The sequence below is a fragment of the Poecilia reticulata genome, chromosome 13 (genome assembly GCF_904066995.2).
Source record: "Poecilia reticulata chromosome 13, P_reticulata-male-v2, whole genome shotgun sequence".
Taxonomy (NCBI): domain Eukaryota; kingdom Metazoa; phylum Chordata; class Actinopteri; order Cyprinodontiformes; family Poeciliidae; genus Poecilia; species Poecilia reticulata.
The window spans coordinates 31,199,182-31,222,063 of NC_088842.1; the positions used below are offsets into that span (position 1 = coordinate 31,199,182).

At 38.4% G+C, this 22,882-nt stretch overlaps 1 protein-coding gene and 1 long non-coding RNA gene across 3 annotated transcripts in view; one reads left to right on the forward strand and one right to left on the reverse strand.

Annotated features, from left to right (window-relative positions):
- gpr4 (G protein-coupled receptor 4) overlaps positions 1 to 22,882 on the forward strand; it is a 45,549-nt gene that overhangs the window by 1,783 nt on the left and 20,884 nt on the right. The window lies entirely within an intron of this gene.
- Positions 8,861 to 19,746, reverse strand: LOC145554663 (uncharacterized). 2 transcript variants are annotated; one of them, XR_014090645.1, is made up of 3 exons: positions 19,612 to 19,746; positions 11,217 to 11,418; positions 8,861 to 10,272 (listed from the first exon to the last, which is right to left on the reverse strand). It is a non-coding gene; the product is annotated as an uncharacterized LOC145554663 (long non-coding RNA). The 2 variants fall into 2 exon arrangements; XR_014090646.1 differs by lacking the exon at positions 11,217 to 11,418.

Sequence of the window (22,882 nt, forward strand, 5' to 3'; positions counted from 1 at the left end):
GTTAGCTGGGGTTAGCTGTGGCTACCTGTGGTTCATTGTGGTTAGCTGTGGTTATCTATGGTTAGCTGTCATTAGCTATGGTTAGCTGTGGCTAGCCCTGGTTAGTTGTGGTTTGTTGCTGTTCGCTGTGGCTATCCGTGGTTAGCTGTGGCTAGCCGTGGTTAGATGTGGTTCATTGTGGTTCATTGTGGTTCACCGTGGTTAGCTGTGGTTCGCTGTGGCTATCCGTGGTTAGCTGTGGTTTGTTGCTGTTCGCTGTGGCTATCCGTGGTTAGCTGTGGCTAGCCGTGGTTAGATGTGGTTCATTGTGGTTCACCGTGGTTAGCTGTGGTTCGCTGTGGCTGTCCGTGGTTAGCTGTGGCTAGCCGTGGCTACCTGTGGTTCATTGTGGTTAGCTGTGGTTACCTATGGTTAGCTGTCGTTAGCTGTGGTTAGTTGTGGCTAGCCCTGGTTAGCTGTGGTTCGTTGCTGTTCGCTGTGGTTAGTTGTGGTTAGCTGTGGCTATCTATGGTTAGCTGTTGTTTGCTGCAGTTAGCTGTGGCTATCTGTGGTTAGCGATCTTTAGCTCTTCTTACCTTTTCTCTACAAACCAGCAGACCAGGGTGTCCAAACTTTTTGCCAGGGGGCCAAAAATGTGAAGTTGAAAGAACTCCAAAGATCACAAAACTTTAATAACAAAAACTATTTTTATTTTATTTTTACCTGCTAAATAAAAAATAAACCAAACACACAATATGAGCAAAGCAGTCGGATCTCTGTAGGCGAGATATTTGTAAATTGTAGATTTAAAATTTAAAAGATTTGCCAGATTCTAAAAAGAAAAACAGTAAAACAGATTGTAAAGTTTTCATCTTCTAGATTTTTTCTATTTTTTTGTTGTTGTTTTTTTAGCTTCATTTTGACCCGTTTGCATGTTTGTTTGTTTGTTTTTTTGTCTTTTTGTACTATTAAAAGAAAATAAATTCCAAACAAAACCCTGGATGAATGCTCTGTGTGGCACCATCACTGAAAACTTTCCCCCAAATGTTGTTTTCAAAACTCCACCGTCTGGATGGCCTGTGACCGACCGAGTCGCTCAGAAATGTTTCAAGGGCTGCAGATGAAATTAGAAACACAATTTTAAAGTTTGTTCACACAATAAGATATTTAAAAACATCCTCCTTCTACCACTTCCTGTCTTCTTCCTCTTTTCTGCCTGTAGTAACATCATGTTGGTGATCATGATAAAAAAGTTTCTGTCACAGTTTTGTGCTAGATACACTAATTTTGATACATCCTAGTGCTAAAACATCAAAATTAGCATGTTTCCATTAAGCAAATTTATTTTCATGATCCCAATTTGCCTGATTTTAAGGTGAATGGAAACCGTAACTCCTACTCCGATGACTCAACATACAAATAATATGCAGCACAACATTTGTTGCAGCTGCAGCTGATATATAGTTTCTTCCCTTTTTCCTTGTGCCGCCCCCTTGTTTGTGACATTCTGGGGGGAGAGCCATAGCGAAAGGAAATGTTTGCTAACCAAAGGCAGGAGTTGGCAAGGTTAGCAATCCGCAGACCAAGCTGGACAGATTATCCTGACATGTTCATGGGAAAATAGTGGAAAAACTGGACATGAACGCTGAACACCGAGCAGAGGAAACTCTCAGGGTTCCTGATGTAATGAAGGACGATTTGCAGAGGAATGTGAGACAGAGGATGAGATGGAGGGAGATGATGTGCTGCATGAGGAGCAGCTGAAGGCAGAGGCGTCTTGCTTGCAGGGTGGGTGTCGTTGGCATCCTGTTTGTGTTATTCCTCTCTGACTGGCTGTCAGCTCATGGCTCGGTCCGGGGTTTTTTTTTCAAGCAGGTGTCATTTCCAGGTGAAATATTGACTCCACAGAAACCCAAATAAGGTAATATTTTTAACTGGTTTAGCCTCTGATGACATTCTCACTGCTGCAGATCTGGGTCTGTCTCTTATCTGCTCTCATTTAATCCATGACTGTCACAGTTTTCTGTTATCATTTTCTAGATCTCCCCCTTTTATTCTCTTTCATTTCTGTTTACTTTAGTTTGTTTATATCAGTAGCTAACAGTGCACTAACGCGCTAATAGCGGAGCTAATTGTTCAGCAATTCAGAATTTTTGCTATTTTGCTATAAAAATATTTAGCCCATTAAGCTTCTCTTAAATTAATTTTTCTATATAAATTCTAAATTATTAATTTACCTAGCTGTTTTGTAAACATTCAATTGAATAAAGTTTGACATTTCCATTAGACATTTATATTCGCGCTCTTATTTTGACAGTTTATAATTCCGTTTCCTCTCCTCGCGTTTTATTTTAAAGAAACTTTATTGAGCAATGACAAGCAGACATAGCTCAACAACAAGCAAATGAGGTACACGGATAAAAATACAACACTAACATGTTGGGGTGTTAAACAAACACATTAGCTCGTCAACTAATTTAGCTTTAGCATTAGCCATTAGCGATCTGCTACATGCAATGTGGGTAAAGCAGCGTTAGCATTAGTAGAAGTAATGTTAAATTTTTAGCATAAGCTAACTTTCTAGTCAGCTCTGCTAGCTAATTAAAATTTAATGTAATCTCTAGACACTGAACAGGAAAAACTCAACCAGCTATATAAGATTTCTTGCATGTTATGTTTTTAGACAATTGTTTTACTCACCATCCAGCTGCGCTGCCGCGGTAGAGCAACTCTGTTAGCTAAATGAAACCTGGAGATGTAGGTATTATTAACTTTAGTGCAGTGTGCCACAACAAAGAGAAAAATAACAAAAAAAACCCAACTAAAAACCACATTTCTTTCTTTTCTCCGTGTCAGCTACGCTACACACACACACACACACACACACAGACCTGTTGCCATAGCAACTGACAACAATTCAACACAAATAAACACTCAAAACATTTTCCACACAAAGAACAGAAGATTCAGTCTGCTACAATTTTAAGTTTTTAGGTTTGATGTTTACTTTTAGATTATTTATAAGTGATCTCTGTGGTAGATTAGCTGCCGCTGCTATTAGCTAAGCTAACACAGCGGAGGCTGATTAGCTAATTTAAACATCTGCTCTACTGATGATTTGTCAAAGTTCGTGTTTATGTTACCTTTTAAAAATAAATTTTACTGAACCAAAAAGCACTGAAATCCACAGCACATCTACATGTCATGGTTGTCATAGTCAAGCTAGCATAGCTGAACTGCTTCTCTCTCCCTCGCTATATTTTTTTTCAACTTAAACTTCTTCCTGACCTTGTTACCTAGCTGTCAGTTAGTAGCAAAGCACTGCATCCCTTTTTTATTTTATATATCACACATACATTTAAGATTTAGAGCATTATGTTGACAACTTGACAGCTAACAGCAATGCTAGTCGTCGTTAGCGAGCAGGGAGACGGGGTCGTGACCTCACGCTGCAAGCACCAGTTGGTATAATGTGTCAGCTGTTTTTGACCCGTTTCTAAATTCAGTTTGTGAAATTCTGTTTTATGCGAGTTATTTGTGAATCATCCGCTGCTTCCTGTCTGATGACACAGAAATTCACCGCCGCTGTCCCACACATGGCGCAATATTCAAAAAAACTGAAGTAACTCCTGAACAGTTATTCATTTTTATTGATGTTTGTAAAAAAAAAAAAAAGATCCCAATTTATAACCACAGACTAAACATCCATTGGTATTGAGCTGTTTTGGTTGGAGATGGTTTCGCTTCATTAATTTGCCATTAATGAAGAGAAAAGTAGCTGCAGAGAAAACAAGAGCTGGTGAGTTTTAAGGGGGCAACTGAGTGACATAAATGAAAGTGGGAGTTGAGGAAAAGGATGATGACAGGACAAGAGGATAAATGGTAGCTCCAGAGGAAGGTGGATGTAAAAGAGATAACACTGAAGGTTTAATTGCCCTCAAGAGGAGTTGGGATAAGCAGCACTTAGGAGCCGTGTGGTCAGTAATCACTGTGGTTAGCAGCTGCATTGGAAAAAATGACGCTTAGCAGCTGCTCTGACAGCAGGACAGACGCCCAGCGCACTACTTTATCATTATTTACCATAAAAGAACATGAGAACCTTCCACTGAACGAGCATTCCTCAGCCTGAATTTTCCTCAACTTCACTTGTAACGAAATGCTTCTCATTATTCAGAGCAATTACACGAGTGGGGCATGCACAGGGAAAATAACCGCTTTGTTAACTGCAAGAGGCGGTCATCTAGAAATGCATGCGTCGCCGATGCTGTGTGGAAATGGCACCTCCACGGCTAAACGTATAAGATAGTGAGACCGGAGCGGTGGTGCACAACACTGAGAAATTCCTCTGTGTGTTTTAAAACAACAAGTGGATTAACCTCTGCAGAAATTCTCAACTCTGCAGTTGGTGTCCTGCAACCTTTCACTGCAAAAACACAAAACCTCACCAAGTACGTTTGGTCAAGCTTCTACTGCAAATATCTCAGTACACTTGAAATAAGACAAAAGTAACTTTAAGGTAACCTTTCGGCAAGATGTAGGAAGTTGTTTTAAGTCAATAATGCTCTGTAAGGGTCAACTGGCCTCCTGTGGGGACTTTAGATACAAGAAAAGCAAACAGTGTCCAACAAAAGCTCCACCTGTATGGATGGACAGGTACCATCACATTTCAGGAGCTCCAAAGAAGCACAACCAATCAACCAATCAATCAATCAATCAATCAAATTTTATTTGTATAGCACATTTCAGCAGCAAGGCATTTCAAAGTGCTTCACATAATTAAAATAAAAACAGCAGGTGACATTAAATAAACAGTGAGAAAGAGAAAAAAAGATAAAAACATTAAAACCCCTTTAGGGCTTCAGTTAAACGTAGTTGAACTGGGATTCTAACCCTCAGGGACTTTAGTCAAAAACACCGTTTGACAAGGACTCCAACCTCTAGGTTTGTAGCTGAAACTCCGTCAACTGGGACTCTAAACCCCGTAGGACTTTAGTTCTGGGACGTTTTCCGGGGGGCTTTACATCATTAAAACGTAGAAAATAAATAAAAAGAAATTAAAAACATTAAAGACATGGAAGACACCAAAACCTGCACTCTAACCCTAATTTAGCCATAAGCAGAAAAAGCTCAAGAAGAAGAAAGTAAACTTCAGTTTGTGTCCCAGAAAACTTGGACTGTAACTGTGAAGTGAGAGACGTCAGCCTCCGTGATCACAGCTCGTCTAATCGGGTAATTGGTGTAGAGGCGACAAGTGTCACAGCTCTGCTAGCTAGCTAGCTAGCTACAGGGATGACTCACACCTACACACACACACACACACACACACACACACACACGAGTGGGAGGCAGCCAATCAGGCTGCAGTGATATGGTTAATTGGGAGTCCCTGAGCGGGGTGTTGATTTTGTTCCAGTCTGTTTCCTTTTCTTTTTTTGTGGCCGAGCGTCTTTTTTCTCGCTCTCAGTCAGTAGCTGATTTGCATCAGGAACATCGTCTCCTGCCAGCAAACGCTTTGTTCACTGCAAAAAACACCAAATCCCACCCAGTATTTCTGGTCTATTTCGAGGGCAAATATCTGATTACACGTGAAATAAGACTATAGAAACTTTTCAGCAACATCTAAGAGCTTTTTTACAGTAAGTAATTCCTTAAAAGTTATGAAAATGTTACAGATAAACCAGACAATTCCCCATGTTTTAGTGAAATTTATCAAGTATTTTTAATAACTCCTTTTAATAAAGTATTTGGAAATGTCCAAGGCTTTAAAAAAAAAAAAGTTTGTGAATATATCACAAGAGACAGAGAATTTCAGTTTTGGGTTAACAAAATATTGGTATATTTGACGTAAACTGTTAAATTATGGAAAATATTTTGATGGAAATTATGGAAGAAGGAAAAAAAAAAACAGAAAATGTCCTGGTAACTTTTTGCCAGGATATTTTCAGTTTCTTTTACAGAATTTCCGTCAGAAGTTTCCCGTAATTTAACAGTATTTTTGTTCAAATTTTTCCGTAAAAAAAAAAAAAAACGGAAAATGTCCTGGTAATTTTCTGCCATTACATTTTCTGTTTTTTTTTTACGGAATTTCCAGCAGAATTTTTTCCAGTAATTTAACAGTTGTCTGTGTTTAAAATTTAACATATAAAATCTGTTAAATTACGGAAAAAATTCTGCTGGAAATTCCGTTAAAAAAAACAGAAAATTACCAGGACATTTTCCTGTTATTTTACGGATTTTTTAATTTTTTTACTGTGTATTTTTCATCAATACCAAGGAACTATTAGCTAAAAACAAGCTCCTATATCTTGCTGAAAAGATTCTTGTAAGTTAGTTTTGTCTTATTTTAAGTGTAATAAGACATTTACACTGGAAACTAGACAAAAATCCTTGTGTGTTTTTGCAGTGTTGGTTGTCATGGTGATCCAGAAGAAGCAGCTTTCTAAGAATTGAGCTGTTCAGGTTTTTCTGTCTTGTATTCATTTTTTTTCTTCTGTTTTTTGTTGCTGGGAGGTTTAAGATTTCACTGAGCTCACAGCTGGGAAATCGTCCTGCGGTCCCATCTCTTTATTGAATTATGCTGCTGGAACAGAATCAGACGACGAAGCTCTCATTACAAACCCAATGATGGATTTGCTCGGCGACTTACCTACTTTAGGAAGCTTATTTATTTGGAAATATCGATTCCCATTGAAAGCTTTCATGACCAAACATCAAATCAAACTTGGTAATTTGCTTTTCTTTAGTCTCGTCCACATTTAAAGAACATTTTTTATATATATGTAGCCTTTCGATGTTCGTCTCAGCTCCAGGAAATCGGATTGTTTCTGATTTCGTGACAGAATCAGGTTCAATGTATTACTGGCTCCTGGTTGCTATGGTAAAAGTTGGTTTTAAGTTTTTTTTAGTCATTTAATTTCCCTTTGGGATTAATAAAGTATTGTCAATTTGTATTTTCTCTTATTTCAAGATAATATATCTGCACTAGAAACTAGACCAAAATGACTTGGTAAGACTTTGTGTTTTTGCAGTGTACAGTAAGGACATTTAATCATTTTAAATGATTAAATTAATATTTATTTATTCATACTTTCTTTGAACAAGCAGAGAAAATGGTAAAAAATAATAAGCTTTGAGGTGTTTCTAACATCATTAGTTGGAATTTATGATAATTTATTGTGATAAATCGCGATAAATGATAAACGATACGATAAATGCCCACTCCTATGTGGAGGCTACCAGGACTTGTTGTGCTGTGAAAAATAAATACGGTTCCTATTGCGAGAAGAGCTTGGCCATTAAGTTCTCTGTATAAATTACACTTCAAATGCAATCCTAAAATTTACAGGAAGCCGTTGTGGAGAGGCTAAATCAGGAGAAACGTGATCCGTCTGTGTGGAAACAGTCAATACTGTCGCTGCTGATGGACACAAGGCCACAGAAAGCTAATGTGGAAGAAATGTATTTATTTATACATCAAAAGGCTGACTTGGAGGCTCAGAAATAAAACTATTTCCTGTAAAAAAGAATACTAAAAGGTTTCCCTATAACAGTCTTCCCTATATGCAGAATTTAAAATGCATAAATACAAGAGCTGGAACGATTAATCACGATGAATCGATTATTGAGATAATCGTCAGCTAATTTAGTAATCAATTAATCGTTAACTGAAGAATACAGACTCAAAAAAAAAATGCTACTGGTTGAAAAAAGTTTAGAGCAGCAATTAAGCCAAAACTGTACAAAATAACATATATTTAGCATTTAAGATAAAAACTCATTTGTTAATATTTTTTTAAACTTAACTTTTAGCTTCACCCAAAATCAAACTCACTTAAGGAATGTGACATCATTGCATTTTAGGCAATAAAATGTTTAATTGCTTATTTAAAAAAAGAATTCAACTATTTGCATATTTTAATGTTCTTGTAACATAAAGAAAACTTAACTGGTTAAATGAAAAATCTGTGCCAATATTGTCATCTGATTAGTTGATTAATCATTAAAATAATTGATGAAATACGAAGATATTTGCAGTAGAAACTAGACCAGAAATACTTTGGTAATATTTTGTGTTTTTTGTGTTTTTTTTATGTTTTTTATACGGCCCACAGAGTTTGTTTTTCATTCAGTGGGTAGAAAATCCAGAAATTAGTAAGAGTAGAAAGTACAGCACAATAAAAATGTTTTTCTTTTTTTTTTTTTTCAAATAAAGTTACTCAAGTAAATGTAACTAGTTGCTATTCAAGTCTGAAGAAAGCAGAGACACAGCTGACCTCAAAGGACACCAGCGGTTGTGGTGCATATTTTTAAGTTTAAAGTAAAAATTAGAACAGTGGTCCCCAAGCTATGGCCCGCGGGCCGAATCCGGCCCGCAGCCACATTTGGTCCGGCCCCCTGAACAATACCAGAGAGCATTCAGATTTTTTTTCATATATTGTATTTTCCGGTTTATACGTGGATTTTTCTTCAACCACCAGGGGGCTCTTTGGCAGGGGGTGTGTCCTGCAAACTGTGGGTGTTTTGTTTTGCACCCAAAAAACAAAACACCCACAGTTGCTGCCATCTGTTGGACTTTTAGGGAACTGCTTGACTTTTATGTTATTTGATCAGTACGGTTGTTTGCTAGCAGTAGAGCAGATGAACACACGTGTTTCGCTGCATTCCAGGTTTCCCTCAATGAAATATATATACTAGTCAGTCCCAGTGACCGTTTCACTAACGGTTTTTGCCCACGTGCTTTCTGGGTAAAAATCAAAATCAATCAGGAAAGCAGTGATTCAAAAGCTGAATCACTGCTGTCTAAACCCGTTTCCATCGGTGTGAACGGAGGAGGGAAAACCCCCCGCTGCAAAATGACAGAAGCAAGAACAAGTCGAATACCTTCTGGAGAAAAATGCTTTTACTTAAAGCAAAAAATGTAAACACTTAAATACACCAACAGCTTCACAAGATGTAAAAAATAACTTAAATTTGTTCAGTCAGTGGGATTATAAGTCATCAAACAGCCAGTGAAAACTAAACCATAAACTTAAATAATAAGTTGACTACATTGAAACGAAAAAATAAACAGCAACAAACGTTCTTTCATGTGTTTCAGAAAGTTCAGTCAGGAATTATAAATGTAAAGTGAATGAAAATCTTAATGAACTACAATTTTTTAAATATCGGGACGGATACAGATATTAATTTCACATCGGTGCGTCTCTCTCTCTCTCTCTCTCGTCATGCAGAACAAACTTCAGGAAGTAAATTTAAATTCTTTAGATTTTTTTAACTTCTCGTTCACTGCAAAAACAAAATCTCAATTTTTGGTCTAATGTCTACTGCAAATATCTTAATACATTGAAATGAAACAAAACTAACTTACAAGTAACTTTTTAGAAAGACGCAGAGGCTTGTTTTAGAAAATAATTCCTTAATATTGATTGAAAAGATAATTTACATTATAACATGGGAAAAATGCCTTGTTATAAGTAAAAATATGGAACTAGAACTGGGTTGCCGGGTAACGGGCTGGACGTGGCTGGGGTTGCCAGGTAACGGGCTGGACGTGGCTGGGGTTGCCAGGTAACGGGCTGGACGTGGCTGGGGTTGCCAGGTAACAGGCTGGGCGTGGCTGGGGTTGCCAGGTAACGGGCTGGACGTGGCTGGGGTTGCCAGGTAACGGGCTGGACGTGGCTGGGGTTGCCAGGTAACGGCGCAGTGGAACATTCTACCAGTGGTACTAGAACTTTTTGATCAATATTAAGGAATAATTTACTGAAAACAAGCTCCTATTTATTGCTAAGAAGTTACTTGCAAGTTAGTTTTGTCTTATTTCAGGTGTACTAGGAAGTTAACTTGACCAAAAATACTTGGTAGGATTTTGTGTTTTTGCAGTGAAAACTGGACACCGTTGGGTATTTCCAGCAGGACAAAGATCCCAAACAGAACTGGTTTTACTGGTTAAAGCCGCCTTTCTTAAAGCTGCTGAAGGTCATGACCTCAACCTCATTGGAATTTTGTGGCCTTAAAACCAGAAAAAAAAAAAAAAGGTGTAAATTAACTTCATGAATTCTGCGTAGAGTATTAAACGAAAGTTCGTTTCTCTTCAGATGCATCGTCACTTTCTGACGGCGACCTGGACTCCATGTGAAAGTGCCGCAGGTCGGGTTGAATGTAAACACGGACGGTGGCGTGATCCAACATTAAACTCAGAGCCCGCTGCATGCTTTACTGCAGCGCTGCGGTGGAGCATGTCGCTGCATGTTGACGAAATGACAAACCTGATCACCAGCTGCCCAGAACTGGAATCTAAACGAAACAAATGGAAAAGATGAGAGGCAGAGGTGTCAAAACTGCTCGCTTTCTAACAGATGCCTCCACGAAAAGATATTCTAGAAAAAGTAAAAGAACCGGCTGGACTGTTTCACTCAGAGCAAAGTACAAAAAGTAAAAAGTAATTTTCACCTTCAAGAATACAAAATGGCTTTTGATTTGTCTACAAATACTAAAGATTTTGCTGACAACATGCTCTGTGTTGGCATAGAAATTAAAAATACTGATCATACACAATCATCTAGAAAAGCAGCGCATTCGTTATCATTCTTTTGAGCCAAAAACATGGAAGGATTAAAAAAAAAATAAGGCTACAGATGGGAAACGTTTTGTTTTGTTTCACCAGGAAACCTTTCAACAAAGTGATAGAAGTCGCATGTGGGGAACCCCAAGGCTCAGTCCTCGGAACCCTTATTTAATATCTACATGTTCCCACTGGCTCAGGTCATAACAGGAAATAAAGATCAGCTACCATAACTATGCAGATGATACTCAGCTCTGCATCACGATGTCACCAGGTGACTCAGAACCGTCCAATCACTGAACAGAAGCTTAGAACAGATAAATGTGTGGATGTGCCAAAACTTTCTCCAGCTCAACAGAAACTGAAGTTTTTATCTTTGGATTTAAAGAGGAGCGAACCAGAATCAACGCACAGCTTCAGTTATTACAGCTGGAAACTGAGGAAGAAAAAGTAGTTTAACTGACTTTGATCGTAACATGTTTGTTTGGTGCCAGATTATTTCAAATCCCATGAATCTTTACACTGCAAAACCACAAAATCTTACCAAGTATTTTTGGTCTAGTTTGTAGTGCAGATAAGTATAGATATTTATACCCTATAAGCCTTTTCACATTTGTAAGTGAGACATAAACTCAAAGTAATTCATAAATCTGCAGCAGAATGCAGTGATGCTTACTGTAAAATTGAAACCGTTAGCCTCGTCAGCTAGCAGCATCCTTCCTCCCTCTTATCTCTAACGATCTGCCCCACGGCTGCAGGAAGGAGAAACCGCCAAACCTTTTCCATCCAACGACAAACTGTTCAATGTTTTGTGATGACCACGATAAAGACGTGTCGACGTGCATCGATCTCACGTTATCAGATCTTCGTTCCTCTTCCTGCGTTTTGGAAGAAAGTGAAGTTGTGCCAGTAACACTTACACCAGGACTGTCAAAACATTTTCTCACATGGACCAAAATCTTTGAGTAAGAAGTATTGTGGCGAGCTGAGAAAATACAAATTAAACTAAAATGAGTTATAAGGCAGGATTTGTGTCACACTCTTTCAAAAGGCTTTAGTCATTTCAATAAAAAGTGATTTGTCTGCAGCAAAGGTGGCTTTTCGTTAAAAGTCTCTGAATCAGTGTGGTGAAAATAGAGCTGAAGCGTGTGGAGATAATGCTGAAGATGCAAAAGCCACTGTGAGTTTGTAATAAAGTAAAAAGTTACACTAGAATCACTGGCTGAGTTTTCACTGCAGTGCATCAAACTTGGTCAAAAACACTAAAAATAAATTTCCATTAAAAAAGAAACGCAATTAAAATCACACGTTAAGAAGTTTGTTCATGTTATTAGTCACTAAAAGAAATGCTGTGCCATCGTCCTCCGACCACTTCCTGCTGTCTTCTTTGTCGTTTCCACCAGTAGTTACATCCTGTTGCTGATCACATGACTCGCCTACACTGCAAAAACACAAAATCTTGATTCAAACTATTTTGGTCTAGTTTCTAGTGTAAATATCTTAGTACATTTGAAATAAGACAAAACTAAGTGACAAGCAACTTTTCAGCGAGGAATGGGAGCTTGATTTACGTTAATAGTTCCTTAATATTGATGCAAAAATATTTGTTCCAGTGGCAGATTATTTCACTTATAACAAGACATTTTCCCATATAATCAATATTAATTATTCACTTAAAACAAATTCCTATTTTGCTAAAAAGTTATTTGTATTGTATATTCGTCTTATTATTAATGAAAAAGTTCAAGTTCCACTGGTAGAATATTCCACTGCTCCGTTACCTAGCAACCCCAGCCAAGCCCAGCCCGTCACCTGGCAACCAAATTCTAGTTCCACTGGCAGATTATTTCTCTTATAACATGAGAATAATGTCTTGTCATAAGTGGTAATAGTACTTTTTCATTGGTATGAAAGGGCTAATTTCTCCAAACAAGCCACTATATCTTGCTGAAAAGTTACTTTTAAGTTAGTTTTGTCTTATTATTACGTGTACTGAGATATTTGCACTAGAAACTAGACCAAAAATACTTTTGTATTTTTGCAGTGATGTGAAAAAAAGTAATTGGTTTCCATTGCAATATTCTGTGAAATACACTCATTTTTAAAAAAGCCACAAAACCCACCACTTAATAAGGAATAAACTTTTTATTGAAAAACTGGAGTTTTTTTTTTTTCAAAATCCATTAAGCAAATTATTTTTAGTAATTATAATTTATGCAATTTTACGGTCAGTGGAAACACAGCTGTTGAAACAAACTAATCCAGATCAAGTTTAATATTATTTTATGTAAGTTTGGATAATTGATATATCAGTTTTGCTTGTTTACTCCGTTTCTCTTTCCCTGCTTTGATTTGGTTCATAATTTCTTGCTGATTTCTGTCGTTGTTTGTTGATACTTAGTGGGTTTTGAATTTGGGTCAATAATTTGAATCTCACCCAGGCTGAAGATAAGAGTTTAGATTTTGCTCACGTCACTTCACAGCATTAACCAGAACAGATCCGACCAATCAGAGAGAGCGAGACACGACAGGAAGTGGCGACGGAAACAGCTACATCCTGGCAGCGTGCTGCACTGATAAAAATATCCTGTCCTAGCTACTTAAAAAAATATATTAAGGCAACTAATTGCATAATTTATTTATGTTTATTAAGCAAGACTGGTATTTCTTTAAAGCTCTTGTTTCTTTATGTATAAAAGAAAATTATAATTTTGTCAACTAGACTAAGCAAAACTGAACTTTGTAGGATTTTTTTTATTTTTATAAAGACTGAAACAATAAAAACATTAATAACAATATTAATGTTATTAATGTTGTTATTAATAACAACATTAATGTTAATAATAACAACATTAATGTTATTAATGAACAGATATTCAGCACGTTTGAACAGATATTGTTCAAACGTGCTGTTTGAACAATATCTGTTCAATACAGCACGTTTTATTTTTTATTTCGTTACATTAAAGAAAAGATGGAAACCACCTCGCTTCTTTCTAAAAATCACAATATCGTCTGCAAACATCATCATTTGGTTTATTACTAAAATGTTTAATTGAACAAAAATTATGCGTATTGCAACAACACATCATTATTATAGTTATTTTAGTGAACTATAATAACCTTTACTCAGACGAGGAGAGACAAATGTTTCTTTTCTTCAGTGTATGTAAACTTGTGGCTGTAACCGTCTTTGTTACTTGACGTTTCATCAGATATTAGCGTCTGCGCTCCGCTGGCTGTCCGGTTGTGTTTGTCAGCAGCCTGAGACTCGCCGCTGCTGCAGCTTGTCCTCATAAACGACTGGAGGTTTTTCTGCAGCCCATCATTAAAGCTGCTGACAGCGTCGTCATTTGTCCGGGGTTCAGTGCCCGGTTGAGGACTCTGTGTGCAAATCACTGTGTTCCTCCAGCGCTGCTGTGCTGATGCAATGCACAAGTAGAAAAAAGGGGAGGAGGAGGAGGGATGGATTGAATCTGTTAAAGCAGGTGTGTAAATAATAACTGGCTTTCTGCAGCAGCAACCTGCTTGAAAGCCAATCAGGTTTATGCGCAGCAGCAACCTAATCTGCATACCGGCGCGCGCCTCCAAATCCCCTGGTTGTACAGTAACAAGCTCCGCTGATCTGGTCAGAGTCAGAAGTGGCCAATAAACCTCAGAACCGTGGAAAACATTGCAGGTGGCATTTTTATGGAAGTCATTAATTTTCCCTGCAGGTCGTCCGGTCGAGCCGACCAGGCTCTGAATCAAAGACCGCAGCAAGTCAACCAAGCATGAAATGAAGAACCACCATTAGCTGCTGTTAACCTTCACTTGTAGCTGGAATGCCTCTTTTCTCTTTTCAAACACACTTTTAACTTCTGCTCAGTGTAATGAGTGACCCCTCTTAAACCCGGTTTATGGGATTTTGTTTTGTTATGGTAGAGCTTATAAGGAAGTATTTCAAAATCCTCTGTAAGCATACCCACACACACACACACACACACACACACACACACACACACACACACACACACACACACACACACACACACGTTACTTTGTGTTAAGATTGTCATAATATAGACTGTGACATTTAAAACAGGAAACTTTTCAGCAACATTTAAGAGATTATTTTAGGTAAATAATTCCTTAATGTTGATGAAAACGTTCCAGTTCCACTGGCAGATTACTTCATACTTCAACTGGTTGCTAGGTAACGGGCTGGGCTTGGCCGGGGTTGCTAGGTAACGACGCAGTGGAACAATCTTCCAGTGGAACTGGAACTTTTTCATCAGCATTAAGGAATTATTTACTTTAAAAAGCTCTTACATCTTTCTGAAAAGTTACTTGTAAGTTAGTTTAGTCTTATTTCAAGACTGTAGAAACTAGACTAAAAATACTTGGCAAGATTTTTTGCGTTTTTGCAGTGTATAAATTGACTGATGAGGCAACCTGAGCCGAGAGAACAAATCGAGCAAAATCTAATTTACTGTGTAAATAACCTGGTATATGTGGCTTGTATTGCGTTTCTAATTAACAAATATCCACATTGCTAGCAGAAACACAATCCAAACTGGTTCAACCGTTTCTATTTTTAAAATATTTCAACAAACGTATAATCTCCAAAGAAATGCAAACATCTAAATATTCTGCATGTCTTTACTGAACAATGCGGTGAGCAAACCTTTGAAAAGGTCGATCAGGAATCCGTCTAATCCCAGAAAGGAAGGAAGGAAAAGATTCCTGGAGAATGCGACGCTAATTATTTCACAAACCAGTCCAGACTACACAAAGGATCAAAGCCTCTGCTGACCTTTTGACCTTCAATAAATATTCTTCTTGGATTTCTGTTGGTGTTTTTTCAGCGTAGTGGCTGTAAATAGGCACGCTCTAGAAATAAATGACCTTTTTTTGGACCAATTTGGTGCCCAATAAGGAAACAGGAAGTGAGGTGCATGAACACGCAGTGCTGCGCTCTGAGTTGTTGTGATAAGAAAAGTCTGCAGTGAGTTATGCTGTCGCATTTCGTCTCTAATTCCTTAAATATTTCAGAGTGATTCATGTAACAAAGCAGGGAAACTGGATTATTGTTTGATTCTATGAATCAGATGTTGGGGAATGTGAAGAAACTCAAAGGTTTGATCAGGATTTTTGGCGTTTTTTTTTAAATATAAAAGCTGAATTAGATAAAATAATTGGCAAACTGGACATTAACTTTTCATTTGATTCAGGTGTTTTGGAACGAAGAAACATTCAAGGTTGCAGAACTGGAATTAGAGAGCAGTGGTTTAGATTCCCAGTCATCCAGGATACAATGCTAATGTCTTAAAGGAGAAGTGAAAAGTGTTTCTAAGCTAATGGCAGGAAAAACATTTTTGATAATATACCAAGAATTGAGGAGTAGCTAGTTACATTTACATGAGTAACTTTTTTGAAAAAAGGGGAAAAAGATCATTTTAGGGTATTTTTGCTATGTTGTACTATATTACCAAATTTTCCACTTAACTTTACATCATCACATGGACCAAAATATAATTGTTAAATATTTTGCTAAATCTATTTTTACTCTTACTTGAGTAACTTCTTTGTACTTTTACTTGAGTAAATATATGTTAAAGTAATGCTACTTTTACTTAAGTGGACCAATGTGGTGCAAACTGGCCTCTAATTAAGAGACAGATAATCTGTGATTATCACTAAGCCCCGCCTCCTGGCTCTGATTGGTTGTCTTGGTGCATCTCTTCAGCTCAGGCAGGAAGTGGAGCAGATCGATTATCTGTCTCATAACAAACTGTCGTTTTAACAAATATGCTAAATAGACACACTTTTCACGTTATTTACAGAAAGACATCCAAGCTGCAAATTCTTTTGGGCTCAAATGAAACAAATAAACATGGAGATAAAGAGAAACATTGAACCTATTCTCAGCACTATCAGCAGAATTTGGGTCACTCTCTTTTTAAAAATACTTTATGAATTAATAAATTATTTAAAAGCATCTTTGGGTTCTCTAAAGTCTGTTTCCAAGTAGAAGTCAGAAAAAAAAGTCACCATCTGGTGGGCCACACAGAATCAGTCAGATGACTGCAAATGGCCCCCGCGCCGCACTTTGGGAACCCCTGATCCAACAGAAATGCAATACAGAAACACTTAAAGTTTGAGTTGTGATAAAATCAATAAATATTTAAGCAAAGAGGCTGGAATGCTAACCTAGCGCTACTCTTAGCTACTATTTTCTGCGTGATGAAGAGCTTTCCTCTGGCGTTCCTCCAGCTTCATGCGACGGCAAAACATGAGCCTGCATGACAATTAGTGGAAAGCTATTCCAGCGAGCTAACGGCTGTCAGATGTTCACGATAAGACGACGACTCAGCGATAACGACTCGCGTTTCACTCTGCAGCAACAACTGGAGATAAATGACAACTAAAACTAACAGGCAGCAACAGCTTGTTGGACACTAAATGTCCCGTTTGTTCTCTCCTCTAGAGCTTCAGAGATGATTTAACTGTAGCTTTTAGCATTGCTGAAAAATGAAAATATAAAGTGGATTTGCTGGACAAGATTAATGGAACGAATTGAAAGTTTATTCATCGACCAAACAAAAGTCTGAAAAAACTTTTTTTTTTCTCAGAATTGAATGTGAAACCAGAATCTAAAAATTCTGATTTTAATCTTTCATAATTTCAATTCTGTGTTAATCCATGAGGAGTTTTTCATTCAGTAGGTGGAGAATCCAGAAATTTTACTCAAGAAGTAGAAATACTCCATATTTTATTATCTGAACAGTGTATTTTTAGAGTGCACTCTCAAAAGTGGATTTGAAGCAGTGAAGTTCAATGCCGTGTTGGTATCTTCAGTCTGATGTTATGACGGAAGTTTCTCCGGGGACAACCTGGACCAACCACGATGCTCAGCGGGAAAACACAACAGGAAACTTCAGGCTGCGACCTTAGTGACCCAATTCATTTTATGACGTCATGCGACCCGTTCCCATCTTTTCATGACAGTCTGAACAACACAGGTCGGATTCTTTTCGAATGCGACCCGAGCCAATGGACCTTACCACAGGGGCCGCATTTCATTGGCTAATGCACATTTTACGTCACAGCGCAGCTACTACGTGCCTTACCGTCTCACAAACTCATGCTAATGTACATTGTGGACTAGCGGACCGACAGAAAGTTTTTGCATCAGGACTCTAAAAAGAATGGTTCTCCACTGTCAGTGGGGTATCTGCACAGGCGATGTCAGGTATCCTGATCGTGTTTGTGGAACTAAAATTCACAGATTTCCAAAATCTGAAACGGAAAGCCTTGCTTGGATCAAAGCTTGTGGACGACTGCATTTGCAGCTCAACCGTTGTAGGATCAATAAGAACAAAGTGTCTGTAAGTACACTTTGCTTTCTTTGTGTTTAGTGAATGGAAAAAATAAAGTCAATAATAAACACATCCATTATGAAAACCTTTTAGCCAAGTACAGCATAATGGCAGTACCGATACAACTTCTACATCCTGAAGCCTGTCTGTTACAGCTTTACGTTAGCTGAACAAATATACTAATTTGGTGCCCAATAAGGAAACAGGAAGTGAGGTGCATGTTCATGCAGTGCATGAACAGAGTCAGTCGAAATTAAAAATCCCATAGAACCTAAGCTCTGTGAGGAGGTTAATGTGAGACATGAAGTCACGTGGGACTGTCGAGGGGCGTTTCTGGGCGGTGCTTGGTAAGGTCCATTGGGTATCCGACACGTATCCGATTCAAACGTCCAGGTCGCATTCATCCGAACTGAACGTCACTCATACTCGACAAACGTCACTATTCTGCGTCCTGATATGCAACAAGCCGGAAGAAAAACAACAACCATGTTGGACTATAATGAGGTTTAAGTTGTTAATTTGCTGCTCCAGTCGGACAACAACTTCAAATGTGTAAGCTAAGCTCCACCGTTAGCATCCATGTTTACTTCCGCAAACACTGAGCACTTCTTCTTCTTTATGGCGCTTGGTAGAACGCTGACGCTATTGCGCCCCCTGCTGCGCATGCGGGACACTTTCAGGTTTTTAGTAACGGCCGGTGTTCTGTCAGATCAGCATACGTTGATCTGTGTACAGCGTGTCTGAGCATACCTTAGCTCAGACACGCTGTATACATTACCATATGATTTTATTTAATCATCAACATAGAATCATGACGTAGATCATCATACACTTTGTTATTAACAGGCATCCTGGTAGTTAAGTAGGTTAATGAGTTTTACACGGGCGTGTTGTAGCTGACTGCAGCTGCAGCCAGACCTGCTTTAAATACACTCTGAAACCACGACAACGCATGTATATCTATCTAGTTATCATATTATAAACAATTTAATGACTTATTTTCGTCATAGCTTGTTCCGTATGCTGAACTGACAACTCAGCTGACGGTCGGACGTCTTAATGCGCATGCGCGGGCATGCTACTCACTGCCTGTATGCTATCCTGACAGCTATCTGATATAACACTTTCTGAGCCTAAAAAAAAAGCCTGATACAAGATAGATATAATTTATTAGTTCCCTCCTTTATTTGAAGTCAACTAAATGATTTGAGTGAGACTGACTTAAATTTGTCATTTTAAACACGGTTAATAAATTCAGTTAAAAAAATGTATTTAGTTGAGCTGGATGAACTTAATGAATTGAGTTAGATGATCATAACACACTGAGTTGGTTAAACTTAATAAATTAAGTTGGTTCAAGTAGTTTCTTTTTACAGTGCATGAATAAAAACAGCGCCGTTCTTGTCTAAAAATAGAAACTGATTGAGACGCTCAGCTCACAGTACAGACGGCATAATGGACGGTAGAATAAAAACCTCACAGATCATCGTGATGCTGACATGCGGGTTGGAGACTCGATCTGCAGACTGCAGGCTGAATCCGCCGCGCCGCGTCCCGCCGCGCCGCGCACCGCCGCGCCGCTGCGTTTCCTGACGCGGACTTAACAAAAACTGATTAGCTTGCAGCAGACTGGCAGTTTCTAATAATACAGTCTGGCTTGTCCAGATATACCCTCTCATCTTTGCTGTAATCCCATCTGCTGTGACTCACCTGGGCGATGGACGCGGCCGCTCGGTGATGGATCTCTGTAATAACGGTGACCCTGCAGGTGGCGGCGATCCGTCAGCGTTTCCTCCAGCGCAGGATCTGAGCAAGACGATGAGAGATCACCGACCTGCAGAGACACGGAGCAGAAAGAAACGCGCAGATAAATATCAGTTCTCTGAATCAGAATTTAAACTCAGCCGGCGGTGGGGAAAGTAAAAATGCAGTTAAAGGGAAACAAAAGTTATAGTAAAAGTAAAGACTTGCTTTGAAAGTTAAAGTATGAATTTAAAAATATATATAAAAAAGTTACATTTATGAGTATTTTGACTAATTTTAGAGTCATTTTATTATGAAGTTTCTCTACTTTTACTTCTGTAAAATTTCTGGATTTTCTACCCACCGAATGAAATGCAACCAAAAATTCACCAGACAGACACACACCTGCAGTTTCTGTTGAAGTTTCATACGTTTTTTATTGAGAGAAACTGATTTGGAAGATTCGTATTTTTATTATTATTACTCTAAGGATGTTTCTCTTTTTATCGAGCAGGTTAATGACTTCTTAGAAGAACTGAAGTTTTTAAACGGAATGTTTAAAAATAGTAGTAAATCCAGAATCTTTTTCTTACATAAACCAGCTATAAATGACGCTGCATATGTGTGTCATGTGTTGTGTTTTTACAGTGTATGACAGAGTTAAGGCTGCGGTTCGGTTTTTACTGGAAAACAGTTGTTTCCTGGTGTCAAATAGCTGCTTCCAGCTGTGCAGACTGGGGCTCTAAAAACTACATCATGATAATTACGATGAAGCCAAACAGCAGGTTGTATCACAACGCTTCAGCTATCGAGCCCAAAGTGGAGGCCGCCCGGTATCCGCCCGGTACCGGCCCGGTAAGAAGAGCCCCGATGTTTGGGCTGCTGGACCGGCTCCGGGTGACGCAGCAGAAAAACGCGATCCGTCCCAGATGAGTGTTTATCGAAGGAACGTATCGTTTTATCTGCGAGGAGAGTGAAATCTAATATTCCTCTTTTGTTTGCTTTATCCGCTGACATGCAGTGACGGAGAAACATGTTTCTGTTCAAACAGGACTGGACGGTATAAACGGGTCACAATACAAGCGTTTCATGTCAGTCGATATTGATCATCATTCATTAGTTTTTTTGTTTTAAATATCTGAAATACGACCGAACTGGTAGCGTGACATTTCCTGTTTGCCGTTGTAGTTCATTTTTAAGCGGTTATCAAAATATTTTACTGCCTCTGTTTTGCTCAGGAGGTCGTTGCTATGGTAACCAAAGAGTGAGAGAGTGAGTTGATTCCACCAACCTAGCATAGCTAGCTAGCTGTGAGAGGTTGAGAGGCTAACGTCTTTCCTCTGCCTACATCTCCCAGAATGCTGTGCGGTTCCGGATCGAATTATTGAATATTTTATTGGACATATTACCTATTGACATTTATATCTTAGTTTCATTTTTATCAAGATGTAGGAGTTTGTTTTAGGTCAATAATTCCTTTATGTTAATGAAAAGTTCTGGTTCACGGGTAGAATGTTCCACTCCGCCGTTACCTAGCAACCCCAGCCAAGCCCAGCCCGTTACGTAGCAACCCAGTTCTAGTTCCGCTGGCTGATTATTTCACTTTTAACATGGGAAAAACTTTTTGTTTTTAGTTGAAATAATCTGCCAAGAGAATTAGTGCTTTTTAAAATCATTATTATTGAGCTAAAACAAGCTCGTGTTTCTTGCTGAAAAGTTACTTGTAAGTTAGTTTTGTCTTTTTTTTTAAAGTGCACTAAGATATTTGCACTCGAAACTAGACCAAAAATTCTTGGCAAGATTTTGTGTTTTTGCAGTGTGGAAGTGAAAATCTGACCGCAGAAACTTATTTCACTTCTTTGCTGTTTCTCAAATGTGGTTTGAGAAACAGCAAAGAAACCACTTGCTGCATTCTTGTTGGTTGTGCAGGAGGCTCCACTTCTGCTTTTCAAAGATGTACAGTTGTATAATTGGTCTTATTTTAGGCAAACTGTAAGCACAGTTTTCCTTCAACAACAGTTTTTTTTTTCTTTGAAAAAATACTGATCAGTAGTTGCTCTGTCAGAAGACCAAAAAATATATAAAAATAATATGGAAGTTTGTCATTTTCTTTCTTATTTTTCAGGACATTTTAGAAAATAATTAACTTTATCTGAGCTGAAACTTATCCAGATGGCTTCTCTCTCTCTCTCTCTCTCTCTCTCTCTCTCTCTCTCTCTCTCTCTCTCTCTCTCTCTCTCTCTCTCTCTCTCTCTCTCTCTCTCTCTCTCTCTCTCTCTCTCTCTCTCTCTCTCCCTCTCTTCAGATTTGCAAATGAGATTTAAACGAATATGAAAACAAAGCAAAGCTATTATTTACCATTAAGACGGTTGAGTTTAGTAGTGCATAAAGTTATTTTTTCTTTTTGTTTTTGAGCAGCAGTGCACATGGGCATTACAGCGCGAGGTGTTTGGAGTCCCACACGCCCTGCAGCAAGCAGCTATACTCAGCCATCTGGAGGCTGCAGAGCGTGAACGAGCAGAACTCTCTGCATTATGTTGCTGCTCGTGGTTTTGGATTATTTGGCTGCTTTCTCAGCCACATTTCTTTAATCTCATGGGATTGCAGAACTCTGCTTAGAATAATGAAGGAATAATCAGAAGTAAAACATCTGAAGTGTTGGGTAAGAAACGCTTCAGCGCCTTTGGAGCCCAAACTCATGCATGCTTCATTTCTTTATGTTTAAATGCTCTCTCATAGATTTAAATGCTAATCTGAGACATTTTCTGACTCACATTCACTTCAGTTGTTGAAAATCTATTTGCTTTGTGCAAACACAACTCATATTTCCTCGGGAGCAGATTTTATCTAAAGCAAACTGCCTGCCTTTCCTTGTTTTGTTTTCTTCCTCCGTTTTGTTTCAGGGTTATCTGTTTCCACTCTCTTTATCTTTATGTTTCTCTTTGAGGCGTTTCAGCTGACAAACAGCCCCAACAATAATAAGAAATCTGGATTTAAGACTAGTTCTGGTTAATTTTCCTGCTTGTAGTGGTAAATGCTTCATGGAAAATGATGGCGTTGTCTAGAAAAAGGGTAGATGTTTTGGTCAGATCAGGCTGATTGTCAGAAATACTGAAGATTTTTCAGGGAAAGGTTTTGAGTTTTACAAATGATTGAAATAAATGTCATCGCTTCCCTTTTTCAAATTTCCCCACTAATGCACAACCTTTGGATAAGGAGGGTTTTTGCTTTGACTTTT